Source organism: Lepisma saccharinum, chromosome 11 (genome assembly GCF_977018435.1).
Source record: "Lepisma saccharinum chromosome 11, izLepSacc3.1, whole genome shotgun sequence".
Taxonomy (NCBI): Eukaryota; Metazoa; Arthropoda; class Insecta; order Zygentoma; family Lepismatidae; genus Lepisma; species Lepisma saccharinum.
Window position 1 is genome coordinate 26,781,788 of NC_139239.1, and position 25,447 is coordinate 26,807,234.

A 25,447-nucleotide genomic window follows, 5' to 3' on the forward strand; every position below is an offset into this window, starting at 1 on the left:
ATTGTTGACTCTTTTACGTTATAACTGAACGAAACGAAACCTTCATATTGTTCGTTGCGACGTTGGTACGTCAACAAGAGAAAATATTACGGGAAATTGTTCCAGAAATAAACAACGCTATACCGGACATGCTACATGGGCATGAAGATTTTTGAACGAGTTTTAAAAAACTACATAAAAAAGCTCATATCCGCAGGATCATGTCTTGCGCCAGGATATATCCTCTGGCAAGTGAAAACTACGCACATCCTTTTTCCCGCGACTACAGCGCAGGAAACTGTAGGCTTTCCACAATAATACGAGTCAAAAAAACAACAATGGAAAGTTGAGTCTTCGCCGCTATTGTTTGGGTGCCTAGAAAGTAAATAAAGACGCACTGATCGACCTTGGTGGGTTCGTCTGCCGTGGGAGTACACGTGCACTTGAAGCAGTGGCGAAAATTAGGCAAGGGAAACAGGATATAATGTTACATTACCAGTTTATTTTCTCGTGTCTAATTATCCCCAAACATTCAGTACGCAGTTGCGTAATAGACTGGCTTGTAACGTGTTACATTCTGCGGTATGCAACAATTATAAATTTGGCAGGCCAATACGGGTTATGATTGATAAACATGGTAGCATTGGACGTTCATTAAATGTCTCTTTTCCTTGCTTCTTCCAACCCATTAATTGGAAAGACATAACTTATTATGAGGATAGAAAAAAACAAAATCAATTCTGTAATTCTTGTGTGATGATTTACATAAATAAATGGAAAGCTTTTTCAGAAAGCAAATTTTAGTGATGGAATTCTTAACAAAAACATTTCATGTGAAGTGCATTGGATTCCCGCCCTAATTTCAAACCATTCCTTTCTGCTCTCATTGATATAAACGATCCAGACTGATTGATAGTACTATGTCTTTCATATGACTCAGTTTCGTTTCGTGCTCTAAACCACTAGCTAACAATCGTCATGAGTTTTGACGGCCGTGACGCCGTCTACAGACATGCGTTAATGTTTTTTGTAACCACAATTGAACTACTTCTTTATCCACAATGACATGCTGAGTTCACACCAAAATTCAGTGGGTATTAGCTGATAAGCGAACTCGGATTTAGCATATTACATAATAAGACATGTTTTATGCCCCGAGCATATATTTTTATTTTTTGGAAACGTAAACTCTGTGGAATTGTTTTGTAGAAATTTGTAGTTTTTGCTTCATGTTCAAGAACAGGTGAAACAATTTTTGAATCTGAGTGATTTTTGTGTCAAGTGAATCGGAAAGAAATTCATGTCTGGCCTACTTGCGAAACATGAAATATTTGCATAGTGAACAATATTTTGCGACTAAAGTAGGCCACAATGCGAACTATTGATTTTTTGAAAGATTTATTGTTACTTCTTGAACAAAGCTGAAGCTGTTTTCGCAGTCGCATTTTTGTGGTGTACATTATTATGGATAAGAGGAATGCTTAGGGAAAAGTTGGACAAAATGGAGAGGCTAGTGTTTTTTGCAAAATTACAAAATAAGTGTAAATATACTGGAATGTAACTGTATATGTTAATACACTTGTAAAAGTTTTTCCTATTATGAGCTTCAGTTCCAACTTTCATTTACCAAAACATGTCTTCAGAAAAAAAAAAAAATTAAAAGAAGTTTTTCCTCCCTGTCTTGTTCTACCGGTACGTAACAAAAACAGAAGTAAAATAAATAAAACCTAAAACAGACAACACACATAAATAAATAAACACAAGAACAGCTAAACTACAATTAAATAATTACCTAACTGCATCTTTAGGCTAGCAAGTAAATAACTGGCAGATGTTCAAGAGTTGTGAGAACAGTTGCAATAATACAAAACCTATATTAAAAAATAAAATACGTTATTAGGGGGAGAGTTACAATACATTTTTCTTTTTCATGATATTAATTTCTATTAAATACTAAAGACCGGTTTTAAAAACTTTTAATTTTACATTATTTAGTCTACTTAAACAAATTTATAACTTTCCAGCTTTTTGTTTTCTATAAATTACGTAAGAAAATTAAAAATGTCCATTTGAAAACAAAGATGCACATTAAAAATAGAGAAATGGCGACAGATATTGTGTTGAAACAAATTGTTGTTTCTTGATATGTAACTGGTCTTTGAGGTTCTCAACGACAGCTTAGGATATATTTTTTTAAAAAAAAAAAAAATAGTAGTAGATTCCTAGTTACAAGGTGATGTCAAAATGTGTGTATATGTACAGTGAAAAACAGTTACGAAGTTTTCAATCAGAGGTTTAGCTTTCTACAAAATTTGTTTAAGCCTACTTTATGATATAGGCTAAACGGGACTGGGCCTACAGTTAAAGTGAGGCTCGAACTATGCCTCCATTGGTAATCTAACGCTATAAGTAGACCTAATTGTAAGTTAGAAAAACTTTAATTTTAGGCACCTAAAATAGACTCTATGCTCTAACAATAAAATTAAGCCCCAGAGCAAACCATTTAACTAAGTTTTGCATAATGCTGTACAATTTGTAGTTAAACATAAACCTGCAGATGAAATTATTTGTCAAAAAAATTCTTCAGTGTTACTGTCGTCAAAGGAAATATTTTTTAATAAATAAACATTTCAGCATGTGACGCTGCGAAACTGCGTCGCACAACAAGCAGGCATATTGTTGTGTATTATCCTAGGGATTGGGTCACAAAATTGCTGCCTTCAATTGGATAATTTTGAAATTACAGTAACAGGAACTCAAAATGTAATTCTGTGCATTTGTGTTCGTTTCATGCCTTTGTGGGTACGTGTATGCTGTATATTATTGTTACAGATGTAAGTTGCAAGTTCCTGGTGCTCTTGGGAAAACATTTAACTACAAATCTCTATTAGTCTTTCGTGCGAAACTACAATAGTTGTAGTCCAACAAGCTTTGATATCTAAAACCATAGCAAAACTCACGTAAAGTGAGAAAATTACAAAACATTCCTATTGTTTTTTTTAGCAAATCTTTAAGCAATGTGTGTTCGACACATTTTATAAGAAATTATTTTCTTCGAATTTCACAAGTCAGTGTTGGTAATTATTTAAATATTTGGTCACGCTACAAGTATATTTCTAAGAAACTGGACATAATATCACAAGTTTAATATACTGTAAACAATTTCATCGTTTATGTATATATATATTTTTGGCTATGGTAACTTTAACTTCTAGAGGAATAATTTATCTTGCTTGTATAAAAATATCCATAAAATATCGTCATGAAATTTACACTGTTTTTACTTTTAATTTGTTCGTCCTTCAGAGTGTCTTTCTAGTTACAAGAGTAACGTTTCGATTAACTTTTTTTTAGAATGAAGATTAAAATAATTTTTAAGTTTTTTAAGCGGAAAGTTTTGGTCTTTCAATAAAAACTATATGTTGATTATCAATAAAGCTGCTGACCAAGGTATTATAGTCTTCTTTTATGTAAAAAAAAGCTATACTACACGCGCGAGGTTTCCACCCTATACCAGGCTCTTCTTCAAGCTAAGAAACAAATTGAAATAAAATAAAGATCACACAAGAAGATTATACTGTGTATGGACTCTTTTTAATTCGAACTTCAAGGTGACACGAAAAAATTCGAATTAACAAAAACACGTGTCATTAAAGATGGTTTCAAGGGTAAGAAACTTCTGTTCGAATTACCTAGTAATTCGAATTATCCAAATTCGAATTAAAAATAGTCCACTCTACCGTATATCTACACAAGGTCTAGACACAAATACACGTGCCTCGGTCAGCAGCTTTAGTGTTTTATATTTTTTTTATGGGAACAGTGGTTAATTACGTTACCATATTTATTCAAGTCTTACGGTATTAAAGTCGTAAATATTATGACAAGCGAAAACACAGAACTAACGATGGACATGCCAACATGTTTCCATCAATTGAGGCGCAATAATCAACCATTAAATACAAAACGGACATATCTGGTTATTTAGCATACTGCACTTTTCCTGCAAATTAGCTTCCTACAGCTTTTCCGTAGACTATAAGGTTTTATAAAAAGAGAGTCAAAATTACGATCTGTCAACAAGTGTGGCAAATCTCTTAACTGGGAAGGGCCTCACATCGAGCAAGTTTCAAGATGGCAGTTACATATGGTGAGACATTTGTCTTGTGGAATTTCGGCTGGCCAACCCACTTGGAGATAAATTTCTGTGTTCATCTTTTGCAGCTTAAAAGTGAGAGTGCAGCGTTGGAGATAATTTTCATCCGCGCGAAAAGAATTAAAGGATGTGTAGTTGATAAGTGAGAGGCACTGATATGGGAAAAGAATGGAAGAAAGTTCTCTTATCATTTTTTATATTTCCTTCATACTTTTGCTGCCTGTGAAACTGTAGTGCCGCTGGATTATACTATTCGGATTCAGAAAAGGTTGATAAAAGCGCGTGAAAACACTAATATACGTTTGAAAAATACATTTCAGTCAGACTGGTATTAACCGCTCACCGTTATGTAGGGTGTATTAGGGCCCCTGGGTTAGAACTTGTGTTTGTTCTCTCAATCCCTGTTACCTTCTTACCGTGATTAGCGTGGTAAGGCAAATAAGTGACGGAAAATAACTTACAAAGTAACATAATCGTGATAGTTTTACGTGTGAAAGTTGGTAAACAAGTATATTTCTTTATTGTGTACAGTGAACGGCAAAGGTAATGGTAGGCAAATTGTCCACCGCTATTTTCACTACTTTTTTATTCTACATCCTGTGTTGTTTTAAGGAATGAAAGTATGTTGGCTCGAAGCAGACATTGTTCTCTGCTTATTGACGTCTTTATTTCAATTCCTTGTCATCACATTGTGTAATTCAGACCGAATGAAAATGGTGGTGGACAATTCGCCTACTGTTTCTTTCGCCGTTGGGTGTACAATCTACACAAGATTCGAATCGATAAAGCAGGCAACTAGAGAAATATTAAAATTAAATTGCTTTTAAGCATGTACATATCTGAGAAATATTTAAAGTTTCAACAGAAAATTGCTGCGATGAGCCTAAGGTGGCCATAGTTAAGCTTTTAGGACAATTTACAAACCTCTAATGAGAGATATTTCTGACATTAAAAGAAATAACTCCTATAACTAATTAACAACGTGTACCAAATTGATATTTTGTAAAATTGCTTGTAACAGAGGTGCTTAGAAAATGTTGCTAGTGCTCATAAAATTGTTGGTCTCAAACTTTTGGTTTTTGACATTGACATGCATTATATACAGTAACGATGAAATAGCTGACCTCCGTTGCGGAATGTTTAGCACAACCCCTACAACGTCAGGCGTCCTGGGTTAGAGCCTTGGTAAGGGTGTTCTTTGTGATTATCTCTTCATCGATTTCACCATGTCACCACTCATTATCATCTTCGGGATTTGCCAAAAGTGCCAAAAAAGCGAAGTAAAATAAACCATTATCAGCACTTGGCCACCTTAGGATCTCGCCTCTGTACTACGTTTTTAAACAAAAGTAGGTATCGTTCCTTTGGAGAAAAAAATACAGTGTAATTACATGATCAAAAAGATAATTAAATGAACTTTCAAAATATATATAATGTATGAACATTCGTTAATTTCAAGGATGTACAAACACACATTTTTTACTTACCTGAAAATAACAACGACGACTAATCTGCTCGCTCCCTAACACAATAACTTAAATACAATGGTTCAAATCCGGGAACTTTTCTAACGTTGGAAGCGGCCCCGGCGCCCACCCAGTGTCGAATAACATGGGTACCTGGGGGAAACCCTGGGGGGTAAAGGCGGTCAGGGGCGTGATGCTGATCACACCACCCCCCACTCACAACCGGATCAAGAAAGTGTGGGGCGTTACCCCCACACCCCCTGCACGCCTTCATGGCGTGGTGCTATGCACAGGGGAGCACTTTACCTTTTTTTTAAATGGATGCTGGCAGTCCAAGACAGATGGTTTTCTGCATGGTGTACCTGAGGGAGGGGGACCGAGTACATTCATTTATGTACTGCCGTTTGTTAGCTGTGTTAAATACTAATAGAATTTTCTCACTTACGTTATTGTTGAAAACATCGCGTATTAAAAATATTTAATGTTCAGTGGCTTTGCAGCAATCGAATTTTAAGCTGGGAGCTGTAAATCACATTGGATTTTTTTTATTTGTTGTACAACCACTGTTGCTAAGTGTCCCGGCAACATACGCACAAGTATATAAACGCAAACACAACACAGTACCCACACCATTGCTAGGCATATGCATATATTTCTCGCGGAAACTCAAATTCTTCAAATATTTGCATTAATAATATTATGTTTTCCATACAGAAAATTATAAATTAACTTTATTCAGTATATGTACGTACAGTGGGATCCATGTGTATTACCGTGCAAATTGTCCATGACTATTTTCATTAATTCTTCTCTTACATCCTGTGTGTTTTTAAGCCATGGATTTTTATGTATGTTGGTGCTGAAGTTGTTAATAGCTTGTTTTGAGTTTTCTTTTAATTCTTGAAGCTCTTATTGGGTCAAATAAAGTGCACAAACATGGTGATGGACAATTTGCACGGTAATACTCATGGATCCCACTGTACATAACTTTAAGGTTGAGAAGCTAATTGTCTGTAATCTGGAGTGTATGACTCCATTAACGTTGTAAGCTCAGAAGAAAACGGTTCAATCTCATTTTGCTGGTCAGGCAGTTTTACCCTGTTGTGGTTACAGTGGTACTGCATTGCAATTTTTTTGCTGTGTACAATTCAATTTTTCATTACCTTGTAGTTTTCCTAGTTATCCGACACTCGCTGTGTGCAGTGAATGATGCGTATGATGGCACTTTATAATTTTCAATGATGCAATGACAAATTTCCTAGAAACGGAAACTTTTTTAGCTATGATTTTATTTACAATGTTATAATACTTGTAGCGCCCGAAATAAATTAAATCTATTTATTTATGCATTACGACAGCTCGATAGTATTCACGTGTGACCATATTATGTCATGCATTGCAGATCGCAATGAGCCATTTTATCCATAAATGTTTATATCGCGATGTCTTTATAGTTTCGTGATATTATTTCCTGTTGCAACTTCGCTAGATTTTCCCTTTTCACATTAACTTGTGTACGTTGTAGTGTGAATGGCACATTGAACTTCACGAGGTATTGGGACTTGCAGACTCAATGTTTAGGTGATTTTTGAGTAGTCAAATTGGTACAGCAAAGTAGTATCACAGGTAAACGTAAACGTATTATAGTTTATTGACGTAATACTTTCGTCTGTGGATATTGACACTATCGTTTAAGAATAAACTGACACTTATTGAAAGGTTGCACACACTAAATTGTAGCAGTTTCACCTTTCAAGACACGTGCCAAAGTAAAGGGTTTCTGGAGTGTCTTTATCATTATATACAAGCAAATTCTTGAGTATACATGACACTTAGGACACAAGCGCATAATCATAGTTGCCGAATGGCAACTGAACAATCAAGGAACAGTTTGACCATTCATACGGAAGATATTCCACAGTCCTCATTTGACGAATTAACAAGGCCTTGACAATACAGAATGATAATGTGTTAAATTGTCCAGCCATCCCATCAGTTTTTTTAAAGTATGAACGATATTCATCACTTAAAATACATAATGGAAGTTGTATTTAACGTTCCTTAATTGAACTCTTGATAATTGGACAAATAAACCGTGGGAAAATAATGCTGGGTCCAGCTGCATGAGTGATTGTTGTTTTGTTTTTTCAAATGTAATTTAGGTGCATACTGAAAACTATAAAATATTGTGCATATCATGGGCGTACTGGCTTATAGCACAAGGAGGCATTTGGGCATATCTATCACTGTGAAGTTTAGTAGAAAGAACAATATAACTTTTTTTAAAGGCAAGTTGTGAAAACACGATTGCCGTACTTTTTTTTTTTTTTTTTAGATAATATTCATAAAGAAACTACCTTAAATGTAAAGTCACTTTCTGCGTTTATATTCCCTTTCAACTCATTACCTGTCTGCACTGCCTAATGTCATTATTTGTTAGTAGACCACGAATGAAGAAAAAACTGTCTGCCTGTTGTGAAGTACATAGTACACATTTCTTTGTAAAATTCTTTAAGTAAGATATTGACGGAAACTTGTTATCCAGTTTTGGAATTGTTCAAATTTGCGGAAAATGTTAAGGAGTAATAAAATCCATACTAACGAATAGGTTCAAATTCCCAAATTCAGAATACACATTATACATTTTGGGATGTAAAATGTTTTATTTGCCACACTTAATAATTTATAACAATGTTAAGAGCATATGTTTTCAAGTAAATACCGAAAAACATTGTGCTGCTGCGTGTGTACATTTTAAATGTTCAATGGAAACGTGACGTGATATCCCAACAACTACGAGTACGTTGATTGACCAAGCTGCATGTATCTACGTTGATTATATTTACGCGTATATCTGGAAAATTGGTAGCTATGATAATGGTGCTGGCATCTGTTATTGAAAAGGAACCAGAAATAGGTTGTATGTAGGCGAGTGATGGGGAGGGCAGTAAGAGTGAGGAAATCCTTTCTTGTGTAAAAGTAATGCGTTACTTTTGGAAGCAAAGTAAACTTACTTTTTTTTTAAATCTCCAACTATGGTATTAACTAGGGATGTGACGAAGCTGAAAATTTACCGATGCCGATGTACTCACCGATAATTTTTGGAACCGATGCCGATGTACTCACCGATAATTTTTGGAACCGATGCCGATATTTAACCGATTCCGATACATAAGATTATTAATCATAAATGGGATGTTATTTTCAGCATGACAAAAATAAATTTGCTATGTACATTTATATTGCATATCATATGTATATACATATATATTCTCAAGAGATGCGAATGTACATTTGCATATACAAAAGGTGGTTATGTGAACCTTTAAGAAGAACATGGATTCTCAAGAGATCAGAAACACGAGTTTTGGAAGCACTGCAGGAGGTAACCTACTTCTTCTTTTATCGCAAATCTGTTCAGCAACGCTGAACACTCAATCACGGAATACTGATGCAGTAGGTATGCCCAAGTATTTTCTCAGCACTTGCTTCAGGTTTGAATACTCATTTTTGAAATTCCAATACAACAGCAGATCCTGGTTCAGTAATGTACTGTTTTATTTCCGATTTTGAGTTAGGTTGATCCTCTGAATGAGAGTTTGCAATAATTTTATTACAAAAACTCTACAATAATGATGGATTATAACCTAATTTTCAATAAATCTTACAAAACTAAAATATAAAACTTATTAGAAGGTAAAACTCTAGTATAATCTGTACCGGTTTAAATATCGGATTTTTGCCGATACCGATGCCGATATGTCAATTTCTGCCGATTTTTACACATCTGTAATCGGCTTCGGTACATCCCTAGTATTAACAATGGTATAATATTTCGTTTGATACCTATTTCGCCATTTGCGAAACTTATATGATCATACATATCGCTGTGGACTGCGTTTTTTTTCTGTTCGATATGCAGAAAGCACGATCAGACCTACATTCGCATTGTGAGCTAATGAGATTAGCACGTCAGCAGAGATAAAATTTTCCACTGCTTTGTAACTGACCTAAAATGCAACTTGTGCACGAACCAGTTGGGATTTGATGTGCATGACGAGAAGGCCTGTAGCAAGATGCCTCGTCAGGAGTGGACTTTTGACAGGATCCATGCAGCATGGAATTACAATAATAATTGAATGTTCTCGTGCTGATTTGACCTCCAGATCAGCAGCCCCTGCGCCCACCAGAGAATTGTATTGATCAGATTAGCTTATCGCGACCAGGTAGATAAGATACTACCTGAATGTGCTTCACGATATTCACGCATACAATACGTGGAGTAGTTGTGACATCTTGTTCTCATGCCCCACCTCACGAGTGTGTGTGAAGCAGAAGTAGTACATAGTATTGGGTCTACATGCAAAAGTGACGTATTAATTTGAGAGGTGGAGGGTTAACCAGACGTCAGCCTTAGCCTGTCCTGAATTGACCTCAATCCGCCAAAACTACTTGTATATGATCATGGTTGATTGATTGAGTTGGTGTTTTAAGTCCACTTCATGCACAGTAAGGCTAATCGGGACTGGACCTACAGTTTAAAGTGGGATCCGAACTCCGAACCACTATGTGCTTCCACCGCAGAGGCGAGCCGTACGGTCATCGGGAGATGCGGCAATGACCAAGCAAAATAATGATAATATTGCATTTTATATATTTTAGAGAAGCAGTAAAAATAATAAATCAAAATACTCGCATGTTTGTACGAAATAAGCCAAGCGACAGCATGAAACAGCTCGAAATACGCAAGAGATTCGCTAATCTTAGCGCATCGAAATGAGACCCCAGTACTACCCCTCGCGTCGAACCCTCCCGCCAAGTTTCATATTGAAGGCAATGGTGTTCTTCGGCCCAGCTCATCGCAGAATGGTGCGAATCTCTCTGGTCTCTGCCGGTGCCGAGAACAACCGAACGCTTCCGAACAGGCAGACAAGTCCAACGACCTGTACTTTCCCTCACTCTTGAAGGTCTGGGTCATAACAGGCCCTTTTTTCAGCCCCCATCCCCATGTTTACAGCCACGGCAGGGTTTGTCTGGAGTCATCAAGATTCTTCCGAGTGTCCAGTGGCGTGCTCAAGGAGGGCTGGTGAGGATCATAATTCTGCTTAGGCTCAATGTACTTTGGAAAAAAAGAAGATAGAAAAGGCATGAAAATTAGAATTGTGTGTCTTTTGTAGTCGTAAGGTATGTAGTATGAGCTTTTACATTGAATTTGCAGTGACCTTGGCGTTTATCACAGAGAAATATTGTGTCCCTCCCCCCTCTCCGTTAAAAGATCGACCCTGACGTTTGGCAAATCTTGTAATGACTACGTAAAAATGTCACGCTTCGCCACTGTTCCACCGGTATATGCTCATGGCTTTGGGGCCATTTCATATACGCTACTCTGCTTTGGAAAGTTGACTGTTTATGCTTGAAAAATTCCAATTGAAATAAATAGCTCTTTTAGCTTTGCATTTCTTTTATAAACCCAGTCTTTACTTTGTATTACAAGATACGCACATTTTTAAAAAGACATTGTAATATTTGTAGAAGAAAAGTAAGTATATAATATATAATTACATAAAATTTGTACTATATTTAGATCAATTATGCTTTTTTAAAGTTTTTGCGATAACATTTTAGAAGCTGCAATGAAGAAAAAGGTCAATACAATTAAAACAAGACCGTTTGGGCTATTCTGGCTTAATTACGAAAAGATGCAGGAGGAAATTGTTTCACAAAACGAACTCACAGTTCTTTGATTTGATGAATAACGGGCCTGCCTACCCAGTGGCGTTGCTGTCGCGTTGCAAGAAAGAAATCCCGGTTTCGATTACCTGGTAGAGACACGTGCCAGTGTTTCTCTTCTGACAGTGTGTCCAAAATTACCGTGGGAAAACCTACTATGAAGCAAATTGCATGCGAGCAGAAAATACCGAATGCAGGAAAAATGCGGTTATGATTGAGGTGGGTGGACGTTTAAGAATTGAGATGGGTGGGAGTGAGGGTCGTAGCTGACTGAATCAAGTCTGTTAGATTACAAAGCAACCGTAGGAGTAGGAAATTGTGCAATTCCACTGTTGCAAGCAAACCTGTTAGGTTGTGACGTTTTTTCTTCGAAGCCGCGAGTACTTCGTCACTAGATGACGTTCGCGGCCGCCCCGTGACATGCGTATTTAATCCAGATGTATGCAACTTCTCATTCGTGTCTTGTGCTGATTTATTACGCAGTTCTTTCAACGTCATATTCGCGATGTTACGGCTTTATGATAATTGTCGCCAATACACCGTTATTCGTTTAAATATGGCCGGAATCTATTACAATGCGGAGTAGAAGCCCTGGTGGAGAGCAGAAACCTCCGTTGTGTAATGGTTGGCATAACGAGGCATGTGTTTGAGGAAGGTATGGATGTTTCTTAAGAAATAGTCATCTCTTTGCGATTTCATCGTCCCGATGAACCATTAAAACAACGTAAAACGAGCCCCATAATTTATTTTAATTTTATTTTATGAGCGTGTGTGTTTCACGTCAGGATAGGATTTGATTGTCAACCTGATTTTGGACGTTTCTCTCCGAATTTATGTTTCATCTAATTAATGATTACACCTCTATATCATAGTGATTAACATTAAAGATGTATATATAGGGTGTATTATGTTCGATATATTATTTCCAAAAAAGAAGGAAACATTGAAGTAATAATTGCAAAAATATATACATATGTACGACCTACGTTGTTTATTTTAATCATGTTTTGAAATACATCATTTATAATTAGCATTTGGCCCCTGCTAGAAAATGGTATATTTTGCGTGGTTTGTAAAGATTCTCTTGTTTCTGAACGTTTTCTGTCGTTTTTAGCTCGCGAAGATGTATTGTAGTGAAGTAACGACTGTTTTTATGTAGTGCTATTTATTATGTTACGATGTTGCAAACTCCTCCATGAGCTACGTGTGGAATATTATATATTATACATTGCTATTCGGAGTGTTGTGGTTAAACTGTTGTTGTTTTGTGCGTCCTGGTTACAGAAGAATATGAAATGTCTTTGTATGTCTGCGTACAATGATATTTCATTAAAAAAAAAAAATAATCTGGAAGGAAATTGCTGCGAGATATGTCTGTGACTGGCTGTGTTTGTAGTATGTCATTCATGTGCCATTTGACTAATTTCACGCAGCAACCACGCATAGCAGAAAATGCATAATTTTGTTGGCATGTATGTATCTAGGTTATATTTTTTGACTATGATTTTCTTTTAGATATAATGGTTTTTGTGTGGTTAGCGGTGTAAATTTAACAATGTTAATTTTACGGTATTACGTACATTAGGGGTGCTAGGTTGATTTAGTGTTTTAAATCCACTTTATGCAGAGTAAGGCTAATCGGGACTGGGCCTACAGTTTAAAGTGGAATCCGAACCATTATGTGCCTCTACCGGTTATGGAACCCGGGACCCTTGATTATAAGGCGACGACGCGGGGTGCTCGGTCATTTGTGGTAAAATTCAAGGTATATTTGCTGTACTTCAGAAGCCAACAATTCGTGGATAAATTCGGAAAAATAACAGGACTCGATTGTAGAATGTATTAATTTCATAAACCCCTTTTTCACGGACAGTTCCGGGTTCGATTCGCACGGGTGAGTGTTACTTCATCAATATCTAATTCATTCATCACTGTCGTAATTAGCTTGCGTAAGCAGAAAAGCGACGTTAAATAAGAAAATGCAAGCACAAGATATCCGCTTTTACTACGACAGTGCTGCTGACTATAAAGCAGCTTACAGATCGACGCGACATGTGTATCTGGAAGCCAACTTTAAGAAATAAATGCAACCTTTCTTACCGTAGTGATAAAGCTTTGCTCGGAGTTTTCTCTCAGTAGCGTGTATCGGCTCACCACGGTCAGTTGGTCGCAAACTGTTGACGATGTTAAATCCAACGAGAAGTTTGTTACTTCGGCCTGAAAGCTGCCTAAATCAAATTGAGTGCAACTGACTTCACGGCAATCTGTTGATGCTTCAGTGTACTTCATTAGGACATGTTCATGAAATTGCGCAATAAATAAGAAAAAGAAGTGTTTCTCCTTGTCAGAATCCTACTGGAGGTAGGGGGAGATGCTTTCAATGAACATTCCTGCCATGACTAGTTGCCATGAGGACTGAGGAGAAAAAATGGTGAGAATAAAGGTCACAGTCTAGCGGAAGGCTCCACCCGACACCTGCTTCCATGCAGAGCCCATGCTGGCGAAGAACGAGCAAGAATGCTGGAATGTGCACAGACAGCTTTTCCAGGAAACGAACGAGGAGAGAAATGAGCCATGTTTTGCGCTGCTCCGATTAGCGCTGTATGAATTAGATGATGATCGAAGCAGCTTGTTGGCATTAATAATTATAACATGCGACGATGTATCAAACATGCGTGCAACATAATAACCTCTTCTGCGACCTTTCGCAAGGGAAAATTGAAAAGAAGTTCTGTTAGGCCAGAATGTTTATCCTGTAAAGTTCCCGCGACTAGGGGGTGTGCCGTGTCCGGGCTGTTGTTGCCAGACACACACACAAAACCCAAAATGGATCATTTGACACACGTATGTTGACTCCAGTTAAACATTAAAGTGAATATACTGCTTAATGCTTAATTTGGTGCATCAAAATATAGAAATGCACAAGTGATACTTTTGTCAATTACCTTTCTGTGTGATGCATCAAATGAGATCAGGCACGAAATTTACATGTTTAACTATCAATAGATGCACTAAAAGTACAACTTTGATTTCATGCATTTCGAGTTCTGTGTCTATACTGGGTGCATACATGGACCAAAGACGTACCTGTGGGGTTGAGGGGGGGGGAGCAAATTTGTATGTATAAAAACATAGCTTACAAGTTACATATTGTTTTCTATTTAATAATATTCATGAAATAACATATTAAATACACCACACATATAATGTGTCGTGAAATTTTATCTGGCCCACCCAAATCTTTGACAGTCTTTCAATAACCCCCCACCGAAACCAGAAAGTCTTGCAACGCCACTGCACAAAGTAAGACTATACGGGGAAAAAGTGTGGAATAACCAAACATTGCTTAAATAGACAATAAACAAATGACTGTTCGCCAGATTCAACTTCTTTTAGCAATCGTGCACATTTGCTTAAAAGTTAATAAGAATAACATTTTTTTTTTATTGCGGTTACCAAAAAGCTTAAGCAAATCCGATTTTTTTTCCCCCTGTACACGTGTTGAAGTTGGCAAATATGGACATAAATAGTGACGTCCGAACAGATTTGTGCACTCAAGAAGGTCGAATACCCGGTGGAGGCACAAGTGGTTCAGATCCCACTTTAAACTGTAGGTCCAGTCCCGATTAGCCTTTCTGTGCATAAAGTGGACTTCAAACTAAGACTCAGTCAAGAAGCAAGAACTAGCAAGTGCAGGTAACGTTTTGAAAATCCTCTGCTAGAGCCTTGGCGAAGCTCGGAGCATGCCTGACCCGGAGCTGAGACGTTTTCAGGCGACGTTTTTGCTTGGTATGCATTGTTACACGAGCGACGAAGTAAATCCTGCGCTCTTGGTTTGTTGCCAGGGGTTAAAAAGAGGAGGGAATGTCTGTGCTTTCTGTTTGGAGTCTTGCACCTGTTTCCGTGTAAACACGAGCTGTGTAATTGGCAGTGGAAACTTAATGCACACAGATGGAGTAACCAGAGACACAAAACGTATTATTTTCTTTGCTACTTACGTGGCCGATTAAAGGTGAAGACAATGTTTTTATTTCGCCGTGGGGTTATATCTGCAGGAATCGGCTTGCAATTAGTTTTTGAATTTTTTTACGATAGGAGCTTTTGCTTTAAGTCCACTTTATGCACAGATAGGCTAATCGGGACTGGAACTACAGTTTAAAGTGGGATCCGAACCACTATGTGGCTCCACTGGATATCGATTGATTACAGTCGGCGAAGTTACCACTACACCATCTGGGAGGCCTTTGCTTTTTTTTCGACTAACGTTAAGTAAGTAGTTACGTTTTAGAAGTAATGGTAACGAAATTTAACACTTTATTTTTTATTAATCCTTTTCTGTACGTTGCATCAGTAATGATCAATATTATGGCTTGCTAAAAAAAATTGAAATGAAGGGTTCACAAAATACTAACATGTGTTGCTTGCCGTAATTTTTCAAATGTAAGAGTTCACTTTGAATTTTTATTACCTCTGTATTTTTATACTGGAACACAAAAGGTTTGTTAACATTTAATGAAAATTAATGTTAATATTGGATAACCATCAGTAAAACATGGACAGCCTAATATTAATTCTTACACAACACGTTCTATGAATTATATTTGAACAAGGATACATGAACTGTGTACAATGTACAAGAGCGAATCATCTGAGTTGCATTTTGAAAATTATTGATTGTGATAGCAACCTTATTAATTAAGTTTCGAATGATCATTTTGCAACTTTGAAACATTTGAGCCACTTGATTATTTCGCTGAAAACTTTAGGTCATCTGCATAGAAAAGACAAGTTGGATCAATAACATTGTGCATGATATCATTAATGAAAATTGTAAATCAAGAGAGGATCCATGTGGCGCTCCACAAGTTATATATATATATATATATATATATATATATATATATATATATATATATATATATATATTGTCTTCTTAGAGATAGTTTATCCGATTTGAAACTCTAAAAGTTCTATTCAGTAAATTATTATTAATAATTATAACAATAATGGAACACTTTAGGGTTTTTCCCCACCACATTCTTCCTCAATGACAAAACTTAAGAGAATGGTAAAGTCTTTTCTATCGCCCGTACAAATACCCAACTGTTTGGAGCAACAGGTTCGTGAGTAAATGTTACGCAGGACTCGGTTCTTTCTGCTTCAGCGAGTTCAGTTAGAAGTTGCAAATGAATAATAACAGTGTGTTGGTTCTGAACACTTCGGTTGCCACAGAAGAGATAATTATGTTGTATTGATTAATTAACGTTGTTACTGCCTTCCGGTTGATAGTAACAGACGTGATCATATTGAGGGAGAGAGGGGCCTAGTTGAAAACTCTGCCAAGGCCTTTGCTACGGTTTGCATGCAGGAAATACGCAGTAGTTCTCGTTGGAGGGCACTCGACGTGCGACTTCATCGGTTTTCCGTCTAACCCTACCCCCCCCAAAGAAACATAGTTTTGACGACAGTAGATAAAAACGAAATTTCTGGGCTGTCATGCGTTGCAACGACGTAGTGACTTCAATGCCAGTGCGCACACACGCGACACCCAATCAATAACGGCTTTTCATTCAGTGCAAGTACAGACTCCCACTTGACGTTCTACGTGACGTCACGGAGTACTTGATGATGGGACTTCGCATTGAATTCTGAAAGGCATTGTCAGCATAATTATGCTAGCGAACTGCTTGCCACATTTCCCGGAGCAGAACGGCACGCCATATCATTCATAGTGTGCAAATTCGAACTTGCCCTTGCACATTGGCGAATCTCGCTGGTCCAATATTGTTTCAGTTGTGTGCGCTGTGTTTGACCTGCGCCAACAAAGACCTCGATAATTTCTCGTTTCGAGAAACAGTTTTCCAAGCTGAGAAATTGCGCCGCCATCCAAGTACTTCAAAAAATACCTACCATGACCGTTTTTTAAATATTAACGATCATTACATAGTTAATTGGGTTGAGTTGGTGTTTTAAGTCCACTTCATGCACAGTAAGGCTAATTGGGACTGGACCTACGGTTTAAAGTGGGATCCGAACCACTGTGGCATGTGAAATGCGTTCCTATTGGAAATCTTGAATGATCTTAAATTGCTCATGTACACAATACAATTAAAGAAAAATTGGACAAGTTCTCACATTTGACCAAAATATGGCAGTGTGTACGTACGACATGGAAATAAATAAATAGACTAGCGATTAGCCTTAATAGAGATAATTTTATTTCCAAATAAGGAAGGAGGACGTATCAAAAACTCGAAGGAAGCGTGATGTTGATGTATTTTCTCGAGTCATCTTTAGACGGAAGCATTTCCTTTAACATTTTTGCTAGTTCAAATGCTAAGTAAATGCTTCAAAATATCTGATAGCAGGTGGTAGTTTACACGAAAGCATTTCAAGGAACATTTCTGTTAGCTGTTGAGATTACAATGTATAATACATATCCTATAGCTGACACCATCTATGGTGAGTGCATGATGTTTACAATTGAAAAAACTAAAATATTCTTCTTTACGTGTACAGCAAACGCTATAAAGTATATATTTAAGCAGCGCCATTCTTTTGTACCTAAAACCATTTAATACGAAACCTTATTCCTCTCGGTTGAATAGTTATCGTCTTTTAAAAATGTGAAGTGATACATTGTTTACATCTCACGCGGCCGCCATTACATCTTCATTCGTGACCTAGAGGTCGCTTTCCGATAATCGATTTCAATATCATGTGGTCTGATTGGTCGACAGTTAGTTAGGCTTGGATGGCGTTACTTAGATCCGTTCCTAATAGAAATTGTTTAACCTAACCTTGGATTCAATGAGAAAATGACGTCTCTTACGTCGTTTCCTTTAAGCGTTCAATTCAACGATTTGTTCGTGATTTATTTGATCTTGTACAAGGCGCTTAAGAAACTTTTGCTTCCCATATTTTGTAAATTGATAGCAGACTGTTAAAGTTTAACGATGCATTCATTTTTATAACAATTCTTGATTCATAAAATAATAATAATAAGATGCAATGAACCAAAGGCTTCCTCCAGCTGAAAAGTACAGGGTGACCTTAAAGTTCATTTCCATAAAACCGTTGTTAATCATATAACTTTTCGTGTTATTTTGTAATGTTCTCAATATTTATAAACATGAGAAGAATAACATTAATTCTAACTTATTAGCTATCAATTAATATGAATATAAAGTAGTTTTCTTAATAAATATTGAAAACATTGCGAAAAGAGAAACAAAAATGTTTCACGATTAACAAGTCCTGTGGAAACGAACTTTGTGCACCAAACCTTTTTATACAGCATATTTGCTAAAGACTCAATTGAAACAATACTTTCGATTTCGTTCAAGTCTTATTTTGTGTTTTATGATGCAATTTTTTTCTGTTGGTAAAAACTTCTAGTTTACAAAAAATGAAAATAAAACTGAATCAATATCACGATGTTAAAATTGCACATGCATTGGCTTGTTCCCAGGAACCTTCGCGCGGAATATATTAATATCTCGTGTCCGCAGGTTGGTTCTGATTGACCGCGGAAGCAAATAGCGAAGAGTGGACGGGTCTGATTGGTAAAAGACAAAAACCTTGTAAATAAGCTTCTAATTTAGAACGCTGGCTTAAGTTACAGACATATGGACGATTTAAATTAAATAGACTGGAAGCAGACAGCAGCAGCAGAAGTACAAGCACGGACACTTCTGGCTTGTAACTACAAAATTGATTCTCAATCGTATTGTTACAATCCGGAAGTGCTCGTGATTACACAAAGGACTGTAACTTCTGAACGTGGTTGACTCTTGTCTTAAAAGTCAGCTAAGAAAAAATATTTCTAACCAGTGGCGTGCCTAAGGGGGTTGGTGTGGGTTATAAGCCCTTTTTGGCCCAGTATTTCTTTTAAAAGAGAAAAAGAATGTAAAAGGAGGAAAAGATGGCAAAATAAGGGCTGACTGACTACTAAAAAAGCATAAGTAACCAACCAACCCCTTTCGAAAATCCTGGGCACGCCACTGTTTCTAGCTTCCACGACGCATACATGAGCACTAGTCGGAGAAATCTACATACTTTCACCACTTATTTTGCTGGATGACAACACTGTTTGCCCAACTATTCTGAGAGCACGTTGTGGGCCGGACATTCCACACATTTCTTCCCAAAAGGCACTGCGAGTCACGGCCCAATCGCCGGCTGTGGGCGTGCTACTCTCATCTATTTTTCTTTTGTTCCCCAAACGACTTGCAGACAGCAGGGGAAAAAAAAACGCTTGTGCATGTTGTTTAGGGTTGTTGAAGCAAGGTTTTTTTATTGCTGAAATTATATTGTGAACATGTGATACGTAAAAATAGACCTATGTCTTGATTGTACACCAAGACAGGCAGTCTGGATTCGATTCCATAGGCAAACATGTTCTTATTTTCACCCCCCCCCCCTTGTCTCTCTATCTCTCGCAAAGGCGGCCGTAAGGGGGAGGGAGATCTTCCCCTGGAAAATTAATATCAGCCCAAAATTTGATAAATATATTTCTTTCTTATCTGGGAATAAAGGTTGCGGTAGGCTTCAAGTTGGTGTGTTATTGTGTTCATCATAGAAATATACTCAAAGTATTGTGGTATTTTCGTAAATGATCGTGCATCCATGTAGTTTCACACGCACACAGATTTAATTTCTTTCGTTAAAATGTTGTTAGTTTGCTCTCACCAGAAAAGGTACGGCGTACCAGGAATTCCCGTTTCACCTAAAATGGCGGCCAGGTCATGAATCACCTCATCTTGCGCTGATAAGCCATTGGGCGAAACGGGAATACGGGACTCCGAGTAGGACAGTCTACACATAAGAAACTAATTTGTTTCAATTAACGGAACACGTTTGCTTAAGCTTTTTGTTAACCATAAAATATATTGACAGTATTGACTAAATTTGGTGATTTGGTAATTTTTTGGTAACTATACCAAAACGTGATAACTAAATGAATTTATTTTTAGTGAACAATCATTGTTTGTCGCCTATTCCAACAAATGTTTGGTAGCAATATTTTTTCTGTGCACTTCGCAATGCAGTGGTTTCTTTCGGAGGCTACATTATCATGAGATGCAATCCGATAATGTTATTCTTGCGTGAATATTCACCACGCGTTTTCACTCGCTTCCTGCTTTTATGCAATCCTTGGTTTGTTTGGAAGGTCATTGTGGTCATTTTCTTATGTTCTCTATGGCGGAAGTACGTTAAGCATAAGATCATAAAGTCTGTACACTGCTTAGGCCGTATAATTGACGAATGGCTTCCTTTGGTCTGTCAAGAGTTTACAGCACCTTATATGTTTTGAAGTTTACCATACAGAGATTGTCAACACTTGGCAAACAAATCTTTCGTTCGGGGAGTCAAAGACCAAATTAAACTATAGTCTTGTCTCCGGAATCTGTGGAACAGGACCCTGCATAACTGTAGAGGAGGGGAGAAAGCGAGTGCGCGGAGCTAGCAGTGCAGCTGCGTTTTCCCTTCAATGCACCCACTTTCGTTCTCACGTTTTGATTGATTGAGCCCTCTTGAGTCGCTATTTGCGCACAGATTAAGTTTTCGTTTGCTTGCTCCAGAGATTCCCGAGTCAATGTGTACGTGGTCAGCGCGTCGAGTCCCATTGCCGCTGTTTTTTTTTTTTTTTTTTGGTAAAAGTATAGACCGAAGTTCACTACTAATTACTTTCAAGTATCTTACCAATTGTCTCCACGCTGATGGATGAACACAGAAATTTTTGTAGTAGCTTTTAAACAGGGGAGCTTTCGCACGAAAGGTGAGAACGTTAACTTCTCGGCTACGCGATAGCCCTTTAACGAAGAATGCAGACGGTTTTATTGCTTGAAAGCAGAAAATTGAAGAAACTGTGCATTTTCTCACTTCATAAGACATGCACGTGCGCCGAAAATATTGCTCTAAATAAATTTTTACTTTTAGATCGAATTCTTGGGAGCTATTTTTACATTAGCTCTCGTGCATTGTGAGTATGTAATAAGCTGCCGCAAGTTCAATCCACAATGGTATCTCCAAAATTTCGGTGTTTACACAGAAAAAACTGGTTTGTTTGGAATTACCAAAAAAGTTTGGTTGAGCTGCTGTTTGGTTATGCTTTTTGTTTCCGATAACCAAATGTTGCTTGTAATTACTAAATAATTTTGTTTAAGAATACAAAAAAATTTAGTCAGACGAAATATGGTACTCGTAAACAAAATGATACATATGTAAGCAAAGAGAAAGAAAACTTTTGGTTAAAGTTACTATATGTGCGTGAGCGTGCTTTCAAATTTGGATTGTCCAGTTTCGTCGCGTGTAGTATGAAAATCCTTTGTCGACAATTGAAACTCATGTAGATAGATAATTACTCGAAGTGAGTCTTTATGTTTTTGTGTAACCTAATATTCTGAAAAAGCTCAGAATATAGTTACTTTATACTTAGTTTCCTACACCGGGCGCTAGATGGTTCTGTCAAAATGTGTAGAAGAAACATAAGTTTTTGGACAACAAATAATGGTACGTTTGATTGTAATCATAGTGAAAAATTGTGCTTTAACACTGTTCAAGAGATATGTGAGCATCAAAGCTACAAATTAAAGAAGAAAATGTACTGAAGTAAATAAAAGTGAATCTCCCATGAGCAATCTCTTTGATTCTGGACATATAAGTAGAAGCTAAGTGTGGCTTTTGTAGAAGCTGAATGTGTATGTTGAGATCAGTTAGTTTCTTAAAACTATCCTCCCTAGCTAAAATTAGCCAGTTTATAACATAATAAATTATTTAACAAATCGTTTGATAATTTTGACAAATTATTTTGGTTTTCCTAAACAAATGGGCTACATTTTGTTAGATTTACCAAAATAATATTTGGTTTTGGTAACAAAAAAATTGTTTAGGACAAACAAATAGAAATTGACCAAATCTTTTGGTACTGGTGTACAATTGTTTGATTGATGCCTATTTAAACAAACTATTTGTTCACCACTACCATTTTTTTTGGTTAATCCAAACAAACATTTCTCTCTGTGTACTCATCATCGTGAGAACAATTGAAGGGCAGACTCTGGACACGAACACAGGAGACAGTGTCGATTGTACTCTATGCACTAACCTGCGTCACCCAATGGAATAGCAACTTCCCAGGCTTGAAAAATTACATCTGAAGTACACTGTATCCAATTTCACCATAACCAAATGCGTGTCCATAAAATCATCAAATTAATGAATACATTTAAAAATCCACCAAATAGGCACTAGAACCTTAAAATGGACATTAACAAACCAAAATATGCATTAAAACCCAACCAGTTTGTCAAAATTTACATGAAACGTTTTAATTATTGTATTACTTCCACGTAGTTTATTTCAATAACAATTTTCCCTATGAACCGACACTTGATGATACAATTAAAGTGCACGATATACATTCTGTTTTCAACAGTTGCAACTTACAACCGGTCACGTATCTAGAATTATACTTTGGGAGGGGTCCTCTTACATGTAATAAGAATTATTGTTGCTATTAATATTATTCGTCATGCATATGTAAAAGGATTGTGTATGAGCAATATAGATGATATAATGTACATTAATTATCTGGTTGATTTCTAATTAAGACGACTAACATTGCATAAAAAATCATATGTTCTAGGAAAGAGATTAATTTCGAACTCTATCGTTATTTTGTGTCTGATTGATTAATTTGTTTGGTTTATTTTACTTCGTTTTTCTGCCACTTTTGGCTAATCGCGAAATTTTTGTTGCCGTTATTATTAGGGTTGAGCCGAAACCACTTTGAAGCGATACTCTTACCGATTTCCACCGATACCTGAATATTTTTTCAAAATATTGATCATTATTGGTGTGTCAATATTCTTCTCCAATTATATGCATCAATTTACTAAGGAATTTGATTTAGAATATTCAAGAATTGCATCAGAATATTCAAATAGATGTTATGTAATCACAAAGTATAGTTTTTAGTGTAAAATTGGTGCAAAATAAAAAGAAAGTTTGAATGTTGAACAATTTTCAGGATAATTATAGTCCGGGAAAGTGTTGCGCGGCACTTTTGCGGACCCCGTGAATGAGCAATACGTCGAAAAAGTATCGGCTGCTATCGATAGATAAATTTCAAGCAATACTTTCCGATACCGATACATCGGCACTGATATCGACTCGGCTCTAGCGATTATTAATTTTATCATTTTCGTAGACAACGGTTAGTATAATCCCGATGTACAACAAACGGTAAACAAACATTTATTATTTACTACATAATTTACAACGTAGCAACTCTTCGGGGTGCAACTCATCTACAAGACGTGTGAATCTTTCAAGGATTTATCCCAACGCGCATTCTGCAGTTAATTAATTCATATCCGAAGGCGGGGAGGTATTAGATGAAACGTTCTCAACTTTTTCATGAGAACAAATGGTGAACTTTGAAAACAGGATCTATGTATACAACGCAAACATGTTAAGTTCTGTGCAATTTGTCTGCGATAATAATATTATGAGATAACCACAGACAAAGGAGTCGTGTCGTCATACTAATAAATAACTATTACAATTACGTACCAGCAGTTGAAGGATAAATTTCACGGTCATTCGTGTGTAGAAGCGTAGTAAAATTGTGTATATGAAGCAACTCGCCTTGAAGTTAGCCACAAGTTATTTTCAGATTTCGTTGCATCTCTCGTGCATATAATTATAGTGTCGGGGATGTAAAAACAATCTTATTCGTGTTAATATATTGCTTGAGTGGAATAGTGTGCTTTTCGTAAGGCGTTTTCGCAACCCAGGTGACGGACAAGGTTAAATGAAATAATAGTGAAATTGCGACCTCGTTTACCTTGAATGTATATTATGAATGAAACGACGTCTGCAGCTATATAATTGTTGTAAAGTAAGGTGCGAATTTGACAGGGGGGATCCGCCTCACTGTAAATTTTTAGCCATGGCAGGGATAATCTTACCCCCCACTATCTGCCTACTGTAAAGCTGACAGTCTGAACCCAGGTATTCGTATTATCAAGAACTTACCAATATATGGGAAGCCGCGGTAGTTCAGTAGGTAGTGCGTCTGACCGCCACGCGGGCGGCCCGGTTCGATTTTCGCGGTGGGTGGTTTTAGATAATAACTTTTCCAGCAATCCCTGCATGTAACGGCTTTGGAGTTCACTCAAACCTCTAATAAATGTGTACCAAGGCCAATCTTGGAGGGTGAGGCGTGGTCCTGATCACACCTCCACAAACGGTCGGGATTGTAAATGTGTGGGGCCATATTCCTTCACGGCATGTTGTAATGTGCAGGTGTGAGCTTTACCCGTTTTCAACTTACTAGTTTTTTGGTTTGATTTGATGTTTTAAGTCCACTTTATGCGCAGTAAGGCTAATCGGGACTGGACCTACAGTTTAAAGTGGGATCCGAACCACTTGTGCCTCCACCGGGTATCGAACCCGGGACCCCTTGATTACAAGGCAATGACGCTACCACTGCGCCATGGGGGAGGCCCTCAACTTACTAGTATGCATATGTAGTTTTCATTTTTGTCTTAAAAAGATTTAGTTTCCTCGTTCTCTCATTTATTCCTTTCACAGGAAGATGGAAGTTGATGAACTGTTTTGGAAGGTTATAATTTAAATTTATAAGAAAGAAAACAACTTTCAATTTCATTTTTTTTGCCTAAAGATGCATAATGATTATAAATTGCAGTTATGTTTAGCATTAAATTTACATTAATTGGCTAATTGTGCAATAACTGTTGATACTTCTAAAAACGGCCATGATCATTTTTTTATGGTAGCTTGGCTCTCCATTAAGGCCAATTCATTCTCTTAGGTCACGATGCCATCCATGATAAGAGCACCTCTCAAACTGACAGCTCCATCCACAGTGTAAATATATCTCTGGGTCGGTGTAAACAGTTTACAGGTCTCCGATTAAACACTAGTATCTCACTTGACGCATAATTAGCGTAAATTTTCTGCCTTAGAAGTGCCGAAGCAAACAACATTCAGATGTTTTTTTTCCCGTTCCTGTGTGACGAATCTAACCGACTACTTGTGTGGTCGGTTTCATTTCTTCGGTTAGACTTGTTACAAGTGTGTTGGT

The 25,447-nt window shown here is 37.1% G+C and overlaps 1 protein-coding gene across 4 annotated transcripts in view; it reads left to right on the forward strand.

Annotated features, from left to right (window-relative positions):
- The window catches only part of LOC145994691 (insulin-like peptide receptor), a 267,151-nt gene that overhangs the window by 1,058 nt on the left and 240,646 nt on the right, over window positions 1-25,447 (forward strand). The gene's annotated exons all lie outside the window — the stretch shown is intronic.